This window comes from Prionailurus bengalensis, chromosome A3 (assembly GCF_016509475.1).
Source record: "Prionailurus bengalensis isolate Pbe53 chromosome A3, Fcat_Pben_1.1_paternal_pri, whole genome shotgun sequence".
Lineage (NCBI taxonomy): Eukaryota > Metazoa > Chordata > Mammalia > Carnivora > Felidae > Prionailurus > Prionailurus bengalensis.
The window spans coordinates 66353690-66368896 of NC_057354.1; positions in this window are offsets into that span (position 1 = coordinate 66353690).

Here is a 15207-nt window from a genome sequence, read left to right on the forward strand (position 1 = left end):
GGAGACCATTGAAGTCATCTAGGTGAGAGATGGTGAAAGCCTGGACTGGGGTGGTATAGGGAGAAGTCAGATTGAGGATGTCTCTTTTGGTGGTAAAGCTGATAATCTGGTAATGGATCATATGGGAGGAAGAAAGAAATAAAAAATGACTGATTTTTTATTTTTTTTTAAGTTTTTTTTTTTAAATTTTTCTAATGTATGTTTATTCTTGAAACAGAGACAGAGCACGAACAGGGGAGGGGCAGAGAGAGAGGGAGACACAGAATCTGAAACAGGCTCCAGGCTCTGAGCTGTCAGCACAGAGCCTGATGCGGGGCTCGAACCCACGAACTGTGAGATCATGACCTGAGCCGAAGTCGGACGCTCAACTGACTGAGCCACCCAGGCGCCCCAAAAAATGATTGATTTTGAGCAAAGGCGGTGATGCCATTAGTTGAGATTTCAGAAAAACAGTGGAGGAGCAAAATGGAGGGTGTAAATTGAATTCTCCCTTGGATATGTTGAGTTTTGAGATTTCTATTAGTTACCCCAACAGAGACATTGAGCAGGCAGTTTATATATGAACGTAGAATTAGGGGAAGAAATAGGGGAGTCACCTTATGGATAGTATTTCAGACCGTTGGACAGGATGGCAACAGGTAGGAATTTTGCATGGGACTAAGTATTTCTTTGGGGAGGGTAATTATGGCAACATTTATCTTAGTTTGTCAATTCAGGATTCTGTATCATTAGATTCTTTGAAAATCTGAAGGATTTGGTAGAGGTGGAGGATTTCACTTTTGAAAAAGTTTTTACTTACTGGAATCCTAAATCTTGCACTCTATTTAAAGTTTTATCCATATCAAGTTGGGTTGTCATGCTTCCTATGTCAAATTAGCTTGTGTATCTTTTTTTTTAATAATTTTTTTAATGCTAATTTTGAAGAGACAGTAGGGGGTGGGAGGCAGAGAGAGGGAGACACAGAATCCCAAGCAGGCTCCAGGCTCTGAGCTGTCGGCACGGAGCCTGACACGGGGCTCCAACCCACAAAGCGTGGATCATGACCTGGGCCGAAGTCAGATGCCCAACTGACTGAGCCACTCAGGTGCCCCTGTGTATCTTTTTTAGTATGGATTTTTTTATGTGAGAAATGCCAGTTCATTATGCAATATTTAGGAAGGACTGAAGATTATAAAGAATATGTGCCCCCCAAATTTAAAATCAGTCCATGTTGTCATTTTCTCTATCATTTCCCATCACCAGCCCCAAGCCTGCCTCTCCTAACTCCCATTTTTGTAATCTTCCAAGAGGTAACTGCTGTCAACATTTATTAATTATCCTTCCACTATTTTTTCATGAGACTGTACAGTGAAAGGTTTGAAAGTTTATAAGATACGGATACAGATAGGTGATAAGATATAGAAAGAGGAAGACAGTTGTAGTCCTTGAATTATTTGGAGAATGGTATACAGATTCTACTCCTTATTTGAAACAGCAGGGGCTTTACATCTTCAATCCCTTCCAACTCTTGAGGCAGATCATTCAGTGGGTTAGAGTAACTGACATTGCAAAGGCCCAGTCACTGATGGTTTCTTCAAATAAAATTTCAGTAAGAGAACCCTTACCACATGGAACTTCTAAACTAGTGGGGACACAGACAAATACATAAATGTCTAATGATGACAATATATGGAAATAGACGAAGCAAAAAGTAATTTTAAAAAACGTGCTTACATGCTTGACAAGGAAAAACAGAAATGATCCAAGTGGAGGCGGGATGATTTGGTGTCTTAGGTCTGTTTTATCACAAGACTGTCTAATAATTGGACTTAGCAGATGGTGGTGGGGAAGCCAGGTCTGGAAGTGCGGTGATGACTAGCAACTAATGAAGGGCAGAATTGAGGGAGAAGAACCTGTTGTTTGTGGCATTTGAATGTGCCAGACTGAAGAGTCTGAATTTATCTATCTACTATCTTAAGATAGTATTAGAAATTATGCCAGCAGCTGTACAATGGATTATAACCGGGAGAGAGACAGGAAGCCCTGTGAAATTTGCCTAGATCAGATTTCTAGCACTAGAATTAAACTGAGGAGTACATCTGAAGCTGTAAGAGAAAAAAAAAAATAGCTCAGTTTGGGGTAAAGAAAGGCGAGCAATTTGCTTGCCTAAGAGATCTCGAGTTAAATTTGTCATAGTTTATCCAAATTCATGCAAATCATAGGAAGCCAAGCTAATATCTCCCATTTAATATAATCTGCATTCTATCTTTTTAAATATAGCAAAATATAGATAGTATATTTTTGAAAGGCAGGGTTTTTTAATGCAAAAAAATGATCAAATAAGGACAGCTTTATCACTCCTAGATATACTTTCATGGAGAAAATGGGAAAATTAAGTAAAATCTAAAAGAACATCAAAAAAGTTTTGCTTACCTGACAAAAAGCGCTATGAAAGCATGGCAAAAAGGATTGAAGGGGCGCCTGGGTGGCGCAGTCGGTTAAGCGTCCGACCTAGCCAGGTCACGATCTCGTGGTCCGTGAGTTCGAGCCCCGCGTCAGGCTCTGGGCTGATGGCTCGGAGCCTGGAGCCTGTTTCCGATTCTGTGTCTCCCTCTCTCTCTGCCCCTCCCCTGTTCATGCTCTGTCTCTCTCTGTCCCAAAAATAAATAAAAAACATTGAAAAAAAATTAAAAAAAAAAAAAAAAGGATTGAAGAGAGAGTTCGTGAATTTAACCACCCAAATGCTATCGTGACTGAGGTAGTTTTTCTCATTAATTTTAGTAAGTGTAAAACTGCATTGAATTTTTATTTAATACTCAAGGTTACATTTAGAAATGTATAATATTACCACCTGACATTTCTTTCTCTTGGGGTTTACTTATCCCTGACTGGAAACCCAAGATTTTAGGGTATTTTTTTTTAACTTCAGGTTAATTTATCATTACACTAAATGGTTACTCTTTTCTCATCTGTTTTAAAATACATACAATTATGTGCTTCATCCTATCTTTTATAGCTTCTATTTTTAGGATGAATTATTTAAAATTTATAGGGCTTTTTTAAAACCCCTTATCAAAATTGAACTGTAATGACTGAAAACCTTGTCATCTAATTTTATAAATATTTTGTAGGTGCTCTTGAGTGCAATTGAGACACTACTGAATTTTAATGACATCTCAGGAACAGAGAAATATTTTGGTATGGTAGTTCCAATACTGGATGATATAAATTTCTAAATCATATCTTTAAAACACTGTCTTAGAGCAATTTCTTCCTGAATGATGATAGGATTAGAAAGCCAAAATTAATTTCTAAAATTTGGCTATGCTAAATTTAATATCCAATAGTCAGATAGTCTGAGAGGCAGTATAATTTATTGGTGACATGAACAAAATAAATGTAAGAGTCTACATCTGATCTATAAACACTTCTGTCAGAGGCTGGGTGATATACCTAAAATAATCGTAGAGGCAAAGCTGCCAGAATAGCTTCCAGGCCCAGGAAACCATATCTAACCTGATGCAACAGATTATTCTGCAGTACATAAGATTTACCTGAGCTGCCTGTGTCTAAATCCTCTACATGTCTTTGACACCTGACCTACAGGGGTTAAATAACTTGTCCAAGGTCACAGAGAGTGAATGTCAGAGCTAGATTTAAACACCGGTCTGAGGCCAGAACCCAAACCCTTATCCACTATATTTTTTGGATACTAATATTGCTAGCCATATTCATGGCTCTTCTAACACTGTCATTTTTTATTGACATCTCAAGAGGACAGTAGATTTGCAACAACTGATAAAAATAGATTATAAACCATTGGTAAAGTGTTGAAAGAACAGACCAAGGAGAAAGGGTCTCCTTATTCATATTCTCCAGTTCATTATCTGGGGAGTTCCCCCGACTGTTTACCCAACTTTTTCTAGCACTACTCTGCCCCTTGCTCACTACTCTCCTGTCACACTGGCCTTTCAATGGCTCCAGCGCTCTGGTCTCTTTCCCATCTCAGGGCCTTTGCACATGTTGCTCCCTCCTGAAATTCTCATCTCCCCATGCTTCCACGTAGCAAGACATTCTTTTTATTCTTTACACCTAAGCTTAAATGTCACCTCCTCCGAGAGACCTGATGACGCCATTTAAAGGAGATTTCCTTCCTATTGTTCTGTGTCTCTAACCTGCTTTTGTTTTCTTCATAGTCTTTATTACAAAAAACTTGCATATATTTTATTTGAGTTGTTGGGTTTTGACTCTCCCTCTTGAGAAACTGAGAACAGAGACTGTGTCTATTTTGTCTGCTGTTTTATTCTCATTGCCTAGCAAAGTGCTTAACTCAGGGTAGATCCTTAATATTTGCTAAGTGAGTGAATGAATTAATAATGCACTTATATTTATTTCTCCACTTTATTGACAGGAATATCATGAAAACCTTACTGCATGTTCTTCTACAATCTAGATTGCTCTACCTATTTTCATAATCTATTAAGTTATTTTGTAATATGAGAAAAGGTAAGGTTAATCTGACATGAATTGTTCTTGGTGAGCCCACACTGGTTCCTGGAGATTACCACTTTCTTTCCTAAATTCTCACAGGCCCTACCTTTAGTAATCCATCCCAGAATGTCACCCAGGATTATGTCAAGTTCATTGGTCTGCAGTTTGTGAAACCACCTGCTTCCCCTTTTTTAAAGGTAGGAATCGCCTTTCTCTAGTCTTCCAGTGCACCTTCCTTCCTCAATACCTCTGATGACTCAGCCTTCAGAGCCCTTATTTGGCGACTCTTTGTTCTCAGGGAAAAAAAAAAATTGACCTAGGCAAGGATATTTGAACATATTTACATTAACTGGGTATTTTCCTAGAATCTCTTCACACGTTTGGACCATTGATGCCCTCTTGCCAGCATTTCTTCTGCCTTTTTCAGGAAAGGCAAAGTGTAACGGGAATCGGTAACTGCGCTTTCCATTCATCCATTAACATTATACCACTGACTTTTTATCATCTACTTAGCTCATACACTACTAAAACTGTGTGTGTGTGTGTGTGTGTGTGTGTGTGTGTGTGTGTTTAAATCAAAATACTTTCCTAGTAATAGATTGTATACCTTCTTCAGTGCATTTGGATCATCATTAAATATGCCATAGCTGTGTAGCAAAAACAGGTGACTCTCAAATAATTCCTCTTGAAAAGCTTGCCCTTTAAAACGAAGTACACCACTGTAGTAAATGCTAAAAGTACAACTAGATATTTAAAGGAATGAAGAGTACGATCTTTGATTAAAAGAGAAAGTTGGAAATAACACCAAATCTGAAACTTTAAAAAGTTGTTTCAGAGTATATGTAATACAAGTAATATAGATACAAAAAGCACAGATGGTGTTTTCTGCCTGAACATTCAGAATGCAGGGCCCCAGGAGTGAAAAAACTAAGTAGACACTTCTCTACTTGTTTTTCCCCTTCATCTGTGTCCTTAATCTTGTTTTCTTACTGAGTGTCCACATCATCTTCCTCCTTCATATGTTCAGATTTTTTTAAGCATGCATTTTTTTTCAGTCTTTTGGGTAGCTTCTAGTGAGTTCCAATACAAAGAAGGCATATATATATATATATATATATATATATATATATATATATATAATTACAAAAGGTAAAAGTGCCTTTATACTAACACCTTAAAGCTATTTAGAACTTCAGTAAAGCCACAAAAGGACACTGCTTTGGAAATGGAGAAAGTTTCTAAGTATGCTATAATGTTTTCGAATGGATTGTGGTTAGAGTCTCAGTTCACTGAACCAAACCTCTAGTGAGTAGACTGATTGATGGAAGATTACTAATCCTTCAGTCCTTGTTAATTGAGTGAAGAGATTCAAGGGGACTTAAAAGCTCATGTTTGGAAGAAATGCAGAGACAGCTCTCTCATAGTTTGGGCCCAAAGCTGTCCATCCAGGTAGCTTTAAAAAAAGAGACAAGGAAATAACTAATCTGATGGCTTTGCTGTGGCGAATGGGGGAAACCCATGAATGATATCCAGAGCAAATGAGTGCTGGAAACACTAAGGCAATAACCATGGAGTTGGATGAAACTATATGTGAAAATACAGACCCTAGTTACATGGTACTGAAAGTCATTTAAAAAAGAAGAAGGAAAACAATGCCCTTGAAGGAACATTGTACGAGGTCTGATGAGATTTTTAGAGAGTTGGCATGTGGTGGTGGTGGAAGACTCGCATTCAGGTTGAGGAGCCACTGCTCGTGTCATCTTGGTCAAGTCACAGTTCTCTCTTGGCCTTTGCTTCTTGTCATGAACAAAATACTGTGGCCTTCTTGAAGGAAGTTCTTTATATAGCATTTTTCTTCTAAGGAACTAAAATTTATTTCATAGCTGTGTAGCTGTTGTCAGACTGCCTGGGCTGTGCCTCGGCTCAGCTACCTACTAACAGGTAAGCTTCTTAACTTCTCAGGCGTGGTTTCTTCATCTGCCTCATCCACCTACCTCATCCTGGTGTGGAAATGCTACGTTGAATAGTCCTTGAGACGTGCATAGCACAGTGCCTGGCATGTAATACGTGCTCAATAAATGTTGTGGTTGTTTCCTCGATCCTTATATCCATCATTATGATTCCATTAGTAGAAATGCAGAACTGAAATCAAATTCTTATCAAAATTGGTCTGTCTTTTTTCTGCTGAAAGCATGGCTAAAATATAAATTCAGCCAGCAGTTCTATATACTGTTGGCCACATATGTGATCTTATTGAAGGACGTAGTCAAAACGTTGAAACATGATCTCTAAATCTTCATGGGGAAGAAAATCTACAAAACTTCTTGCATAGAAAATCACTGGGAAGCAGATAGAATGAAGCCAACCATGATTCCATTCAGATTTTATTTCAGTGCTCATAAGATGTTTCAGTCTTCCATAAAGCGAAATAATTTATCCTTGAAATTAATAGTATAGTTATTATAAATTTAGTTCATGTTTTTACATCCTCGTAGAAATGTGGCAGTAGACATAGAAGAGATTCATTAATTCTTTTTCTCCAAATGCACCATTCCGTTTTATAACCTGGCTGTGGCTATGGGACCAGGACACACACACACACACACACACACACACACACACACACACACACGGCATGGGGTATGGCTGCAGTATGCCATAAGACCTGTGGTAGCCATCTTGTACCAGTACAGATGATCACACCTGTGTCATCCCGTAGGAAATCCACATTGTTATCAACTGCTGCCTGACACCTTGAAAACCAATGTGGCTCCTTTCATGATTGAGGTTTCTGGAAAAACTCCCTAGTGTCCCTTCAGCTAATCTGTTTGGGGCCTCCCCATTTTACATACGGAATCATTGCTAGTTATGACTGCGGCCTTCTTCAAGGCAAAGAATTTATTACCATCATGTTTATCAGCTGTACCCCTAAGTGCCCAGCTCACTACTTGGCTCATGGCAGGCACTCAGTAAATATTTGTTGAAAGAATGAATTAATTTTCAAAAACAACTCAAGTATCTATTGTACATATATTTTAAAAGTATAAAACATGGTCTTTTCCCCTAAAATTTTATTCTCTTCGATTTGAAAGAATTGAAGAACAAGATGGCATTGTGTGGCTTCTTGTTTTCCCTTGCCTTATGTCAAAAACTTTGATAAAAAGTCACTGTGCTTTTTTCTAACTTTATGACTTAATTAACTGACTGCCTTATGGTTAAAGTCCCTGACTTTATTAACTTTGAAATTGAGACTCAACCTTTTTAGGTCTCATTGCATCATTCTGCTGATTATATACCCCCTTTCAACTGTAAAGAGACTGCCTTCACATCTTCCGATTCTAGAAATGCTGGAGGTTTAGAAGATGCCAGGTTTGCTTGAAGTTAAAGTGCCTACCATTTATTGAGAAGTTGGGCTCATATGACTTGTAGTGCATCTGTAAAAAGAGGGAAGTTCTTCTACCTAATTCATAAGAGTTTTTTCCTTAAAAAGAGACCAAAGACAGTGGTATGACATAGGTGAAAGACCACAGAGTTGTCCCTCCCAAATGTTTCTGTGTATGCCTGATGGGCATCCAGAAAGGTGCTTTCATTCTGTTAAGGCAAGATGTTTAGAATCTTGTCCTTGGGACCCACACTGGAGCAGTTTCTAATGGAATGTTCTGTGACCAATATTACACTTTTGAGGTATGTTGCTGAAAACCATAATTCAGATCAAGCCAAAGAAAGTGGTATTTTGATTTTAATGGTTTGTGACTTCCAGTTCTTGCCTTGTCCTTGCATCCTGGCCTGTGTAGTGACATGTGTGATGTGTGCTATTCAGTGCAGAGGAACATATTCCTTCCAGGCTTGTCAGGGCGGGAAGGAAGGTCAAGGTGAACAGAGCATTGCTTGAGCCTGTTTCCCTAAAATCCTAGACTCCTATCAGTTTAGGAAAGCAGTTCTCAAATTCTTTTGGTCTCCATCACACTCTATAAAAGTATTGATGACCCTCAAAACCTTTTATTTGTTGATTTAACAATACTCTTTTAGAAATTAAGACAAATTTATTATATATTTGCTATTTTAAAAATAATAAACCCATCATACATCAACATAAATAACAGTTTTGGGGAAAAATAAATATGTTTTGTAGGAATATAGTGAAAGAGCAGCATTGCTGTAATATTTGAAAGTCTCTTCAATATCTGGCTTAATAGAAGACAGCCAGCTATATTTATCTGCCTCTGCATTCAATCTGTTGCAATATGTTGCTTTGGTTAAAACATATGAAGAAAATCTGGCCTCACATAGATATGTAGTTGGAAAAGGAGACAAGGAATTTAGTAGCCTTTTCAGATAACTGTGGATATTCTTCAGTTTCATTTTCTCCAGTATCTTTGGACATAGAGGCCACAGGGCTGGTTTGAAAGAGTGAGTCTTCTTATCTCTTGTTTTCAGGCCACCAGTCTACCCTTACCAATAATAAAAATCTCCTCTGAATTTTTTTTATCTTTGAATAAGAAATTCTTAAAGAAACTTTTTAGATACAATTTTTAAAATTTGAAAAGTTTCTAAAAAATTAAATTATTGCAAAAAGTGACAACAAAGTATACTCATTTCTTGGTGAGTTTCCAGACAGATGCAAGGAAAATTTTGGGATTTCAAAACAATGCATTGGACAATAATGAGGTTATAGAAATTATAGCAGATATAAGGAAAGCTAGTAAGAGCGCAGTCCAGGTATGGCAGACATGCTCAGTTAATGTCTGAAAATGCACATATTTATACCCTCAACCCATCACCTTAGAAAGTTCTAGAAAACACAAAACACACATTCCATTAGTTGCCAGAGCCATGTCATTATACACCACATGTCCTCTGGAAAACTCCACTATATACTCCTGAAAGAATGAAAGTGAAAAAAGCAAATAATTCCCTAGTATTATTATGAAATAGTTTTGACCCCACAGATCCCCTGAAAAAGTCTTAGAGCCCCCAGAAGCCCCACACTACACTCTAGGTAGCCAACAGTTTTGAATGAGTTTAAATAATCTTAAAATATGTCAAGGGCGGGGGAAGTATGCCACTTTTTCCTTGTTTGATGCATCTTGTGGAGCCTAAAATTGGATCACAGGAGTTGCTGATTCTTTAAATGAAATAACTAGTGGGGGGCGCCTTGGTGGCTCAATTGGTTGAGCATCTGACTTCAGCTCAAGTCATGATCTCACGGTTCGTGGGTTTCAGCCCCACATCGGGCACCACACTGACAGTGTGGATGAAGCCTGCTTGGGATTCTCTCTTTCCCTCTCTCTCTGCCTTGTACTCTCTCTCTTTCAAAAATAAAAAACTTAAAAAAAAAACAAAACCCTATAGAAAAAAAATAACTAGTGGCTCCCAAGGTTAACAGTTCAGGAGCTGTGGATTCTAACTTGGATCCATTAACTCCTTCCACCTTTGCAGTATGACTCCTGGAGCCCATTCCACATGGCTAAAAATTGCTGTTTTTTCTGGCTGGTAAATGAATGAACATAAATTCCCACATGTTGCTTCTCCAGACTCCTTCCCAAGCACTCATTTTCCTCCAGATAGGACACTGTAGCAGCTAGAAGTGCTTGTATGTGATAGGAATTTAGCCACGTTGTGTTTTGAACATACCTTTTAAAAGAAATTTCCTTTGGTTCAATACAAAATACACGACTACACACCATGCACCCACTACTATCTACGCACTTCAGGGAATAAAAAAGGTGCATATCCCTACCCCTCGGTTATTAACTTTTGCAGAAACTTGTGCACAAAACAAAGGATTTAAAATGTATAGTGAAATGTTGCCTCAAATGTAGTTTCTAAGCAACGAGAATAGGGATTTGAGGGTTTGCAAGAAAGGTGATAAATAGAGGCAGGATGGAGGGCCTATTTCAGGGGATTAATGATTTGGATAATAATCATAAATGATTAATGACTCTGAAGTCGGAAGCTGAAGCCAACCCTCAGGGATTGAAGGTCATTGGAACTATAAATATTTGCACATAGCCACATCCATCACTGGAGAGGTGGAGGGAGAGGCCTGGGATAGTTCTTTTCTTCTTCACCTTCCCACCGTCAGATTGCCTTTAGTTGAGCAAGGAGGATAGAAACTGAACCAAGAGAAATGGGAGAGGCAGCACAGGGAGTGGGAAGAAAACTCCAGAGTGAGTTATAGTCGGCTAAAAGAGGCAGTCGGGATGAAATGGCCAAGAATGTAAGGGTACCATGGTCTGCGGTAGATGAGATGCACCAGCTGGATCTCTACCTCCGAAAGGACCTGCTGCCCATCCAGGGGCAGCGCAGGCAGCGGGCAGCTTCCAGGGGCCAGCTCCCTCAGGGTCGGCCTCAGCTGCAAAGAGCCACCTCACTGTGGGAAGCCGTCATGTTCAAGGCCATGCCCTTCTGAAGATGGTTTGCAACCAGTAACAGGCAAGGATGTAAAGGCACAGCAATTTTTTTTTAAATTTATTTCTTTAAGTAAACACTTTTCAAAATGCGGTACCTGGCTGGCTCAGTCAGTAGAACACGCAACTCTTGATCTCAGGGTCGTGAGTTTGAGCCCCACATTGGAGGTAGGGATTTACTTAAAAAAAAAAAGCACAGCTATTTTAGACAATTCTGGGGGACAGCGTTTGCTTCCGAACTCCTTGCTGATGGCCAAGGCCTTATGACACTTCAGCTTCTCCCGCTTGTCCCATCCTTTCTCCCTTTTCCCTTCACAGGGATTCACTCCCTAAGAATATCTTGCACTCCAGGTCCTGCTTCAGTATCTGATTCCGGAGAATCTAACCTGTGACTTCCTCTCATCCAGAGTTGTGTGTGTGTGTGTGTGTGTGTGTGTGTGTGTGTGTGTGCTTACATATATATATATTGATTAATTACTTTCCTCCATTCCATAGTACACCCACCATCCACCAATTTCAGCTCAGGTCATGATCCCACGGTCATGGGATCAAGCCCCGCGTTGGGCTCCATGCTGAGTGTAGAGCCTGCTTAAGATTCTGTCTCTCTCTCCCTTTGTCTCTCTAAAATAAAAAAATAGAAAAACAGGACCCACAGGATTGATACTCAGCTTCAGATCTCTATACCCAGCATTATTGTTTTGGCTTCAGTAGTGTTAATCATAAATGTGAGTAATTCTTGGTAAGAATGGAAAATATTCCATTTGAAACTTCAAAAATACGGTATCTGGAAGGTTGAAAGCCACTTTCTTGGCAGACACACTCCATCCTTCCGCATCATGTGCAGAGGGCTTGGTCGGATTGCACTGGATCTGTTTGCAGGAAATTGGTCAAGGTCAATCTGGTAAATTGAACCAATTTACAAAATTGGTCAAGGTCAAATCAGGAGTTGGATGAGAGGGTACCCAAGCTCCCTTCTAACATCCCAGGTCCGGGGGTCTGTGCTGTGTTGCCACATAGGTTATTTTGAGTCCTGGGAAGTAGATCAAAATGGTGATTTTTACATTTTACCTTAGGCAAGGCTTTTTATATAAAACAAGCAAATATGACACCCTTAAAGTGCATCACAAGAAACAAGCATACCTTTCATGGAGCCTCAGGTTGGGGGGACAGCCCTAGGCTTGACTGTAAGGTAGGCAGAGGCCATGGCCGATGTTCTTCCCACCTCTCCTGTCCTTGCCCTGGCCTGGTTACTCAGGCCTGACTTTCCCCCAGCCTGCCCCTCTCAACTCAGCTCCCGGGTGTTACTTCCACAGATCACTGCTCCACTGACTCCCCAGGGCCACGAAATGCAATCCAGATCCCTTAGACTGACACACAAGGGCCTCTGTGGTCTGACCACTGACCACCTTCCCACCCTCCTCTGGCCACTCTCCCACCCACGTGCTCTGCGCTCCTGCCACACTGGAATTCTCACAGCCCTGAACACCCACTCACTCCCTGAGCTCTGCCTCCACACCTACTGTTCTTTGTCCTTACACCTGCCCTCTGTCCACTCACCCCATCTGCCTTGCAAAGTACTGCTCAACCCTATGCCCCTTACCCCTCTGGTGTTTTCTCTGACACCTCCCACCCGCTCTGGGTTCCCTTGATATTCTGTTTATTCCTCCATCATAACAGATTTTTGTATCAGAGCCCATTGATTTTTCATTTCTGATACTTGGGCTGGTTGTGAATGCCTGAAGCGCAAGAACAGTATCGAGTTCACCTTTTTGTCACCAGTCCCATCTCAGGGACTGACACATGGTGGGCCTGAGAAAGTGTTGCACGTAGAAAGTTGAATAAATGGCTTCCTCTGCACCCAATGCACACACATCGACCCTACGGAAAGAACTTGTTTTTGTCCTGTTTTGTTTACTTATTTTGATGTCTTACCTTCTGGCCATAGCATCTCCAATAAATTATGCCAACCACAATACTCCACATCTGTACGCAAGTAGTATAATGTCACTGAATTAGGGAATAGAGCCCCTTTTAACAGGCAACACTCTGCCTTTCTTTTCTGAGCCATTAGCAGCAATTGCAGGCGAGTGAAAAGAGATACGGGGGAGGGAGAAGTAGTCCTCTCAGTGCTTCCAAGTCATGGCTTATGGCAGGGAGGGGGCAGTCTAAATGTCGGTAGCCCCCACTCCTGCCAAATTCCTATGTGGAAATCTACCAGACAAAAGTGATGGTATCCGGAGGTGGGGCGGGCCATTAGGAAGTGCTCAAGGCATGAGAGTGGAATCTTCCTAAACAGGATCAGTGCCTTATAAAAGAGGCTCCAGAGAGCCCGCTAGCGTCTTCCACCATGTGGGGGTACAACAAGAAGTCTGCAACCTGGAAGAGGGCCCTCACCCAGCTATGCTGGCGTCCTGGTCTGACTTCCATGTCTGCTGTTTATAATTCATCCAGTCTATGGTATCTTGTTAGAGCAGCTTGAACTGATCAAGACGGGGAGCCACCTGCTCATAGACCTGGTTAAGCATGACTCCCAGAGGGTAAAAAAGGGATTACTTCAGCTCTTCTCCCAGCTAAAGCATGTTTGAGGGTATCCGTACAGTACACTAAAGGGTATTGTCAAACCCTGGGAACCTGGGGTTGAGGACTGGTATGAAGAGTTTCCCTCGTCTGCGGGTTGCATAGGTCTGATTGATGTTTGACTGTGGTCTGGGGGGGGGGGGGTGGTCCGAGGGGAGGCCTTCCACTAGGACTAGGAAACAGAAGCGCTGTGGGAAGATGTGTCTGACAAGCTCATCCAGCACAAATGCACAAATGTATTTGCCGCCAGACTATGAAATTGTTAAATTCATACCGCAAACGCCTGTTATTGGAAACATCATGAGAAACTTGCCTGCTGCAGCAGGAAAAGGAGCTTTGTGCAGTTCTGGGGGGAGACTGTGTGCTCATGTGTGAGTCCCTGCTGCCCCCTCTACTCAGTACTTAACATCTTTGTTTCCCGAGGGCCTGTGCTACCTCTCTGCCCACTGGGCTTCAACTATGATGTGAGCTTCCAGAGAGCAAGGTGTTTACTATCACTTTCATCTCTCATGCTGGGCACATAGTAGCCACTCAGTAGATGAGCATCTAGTTAGATTGGAAGACGTTATCATTGCTGAAGCTGAATTGCTACCATGCGGCAGCATGGAGAGTCCCGCAATAGCTGCCCTTTACTGCTCTGCACCAGATACCCGTTATCTCTTCTTATCCCCATCAGAACCCTATTCAGTGAGTGCTCTTATTATCCCAGTTTACAGATGTGCACACTGAGGCCTGGAGAAGTTAATCAGCTAGTCTGGGGTCACAAAGCTTTAGTAATTGGTGAAACTAAAACTTAAATTCAGGAATTTGCACTTCTGGTATTGCCTGAGAAAGACCCTACCAGACCAACCCTCCTGCAGATGATAACTATAAACTCTGAACAGAATGCGCACAATTCTAAAGTAAAACACAACTATCTGAAGGCCCTGGTGAGTGAACAGAAGCAGGCAGATTGTGGTGAGGAGGCCGTGTTTGTGGAGGGGGGGGGGGGGAATCCTGTGGCATGAGTGTCCATTTCCACAGCTTCTAGATGAGGGCTAGGCCGTCAGTGTGGTGCATGGGGTGGCAGGGCTGCTGGTAGAAGAACTGCTGTCTTTGTGGGGACCCAGAAGACTGAGTGCAGGGGAGCTACAAACGCTGGGGGAGGATCCCCAGATTCTGTCTGCCTACATCTCTGCTGAGCCCTGGAACACATGTGTGTGGAGCTAACTCACAACAGCCCTGCTGAGGACAGAAGATCTAAATTGAGATTAGAAGTGCCAGCCAAGAAAGAGTTGGTTGCAGTTTGAGTCCAACAAAGATACAAGCCTGCTTTAAAAGAGAAAAAAAAAGGGGCACCTGCATGGCTCAGTTGGTTAAGCATCTGACTTTGGCTCGGGTCAGGTTCTTGAGTTCAAGCCCCATATCGGGCTCTGTGCCAACAGCTCAGAGCCTGGAGCCTACTTCAGATTCTGTGTCTCCCTCTTTCTGCCCCTCCTCCACTCATTTTCCCTCTCTCTCTCTCTCTCTCTGTCTCTCGCAAAAATAAATGAACATTAAAAAAACATTTTTACAAAAAAAGAAAGAGAAAGAAGATGGATACCTCTGTGGCTCAGTTGGTTAAGCTTCTGACTTTGGCTCAGGTTGTGACCTCTCAGTTTGTGAGTTCAAGCCTGGCATCTAGGCTCTACACTGATGGTCTGGAACCTGCTTGGGATTCTCTCTCTCCCTCTCTCTCTGCCCCTTCCCCTCTCATGCATTGCATGTGTGT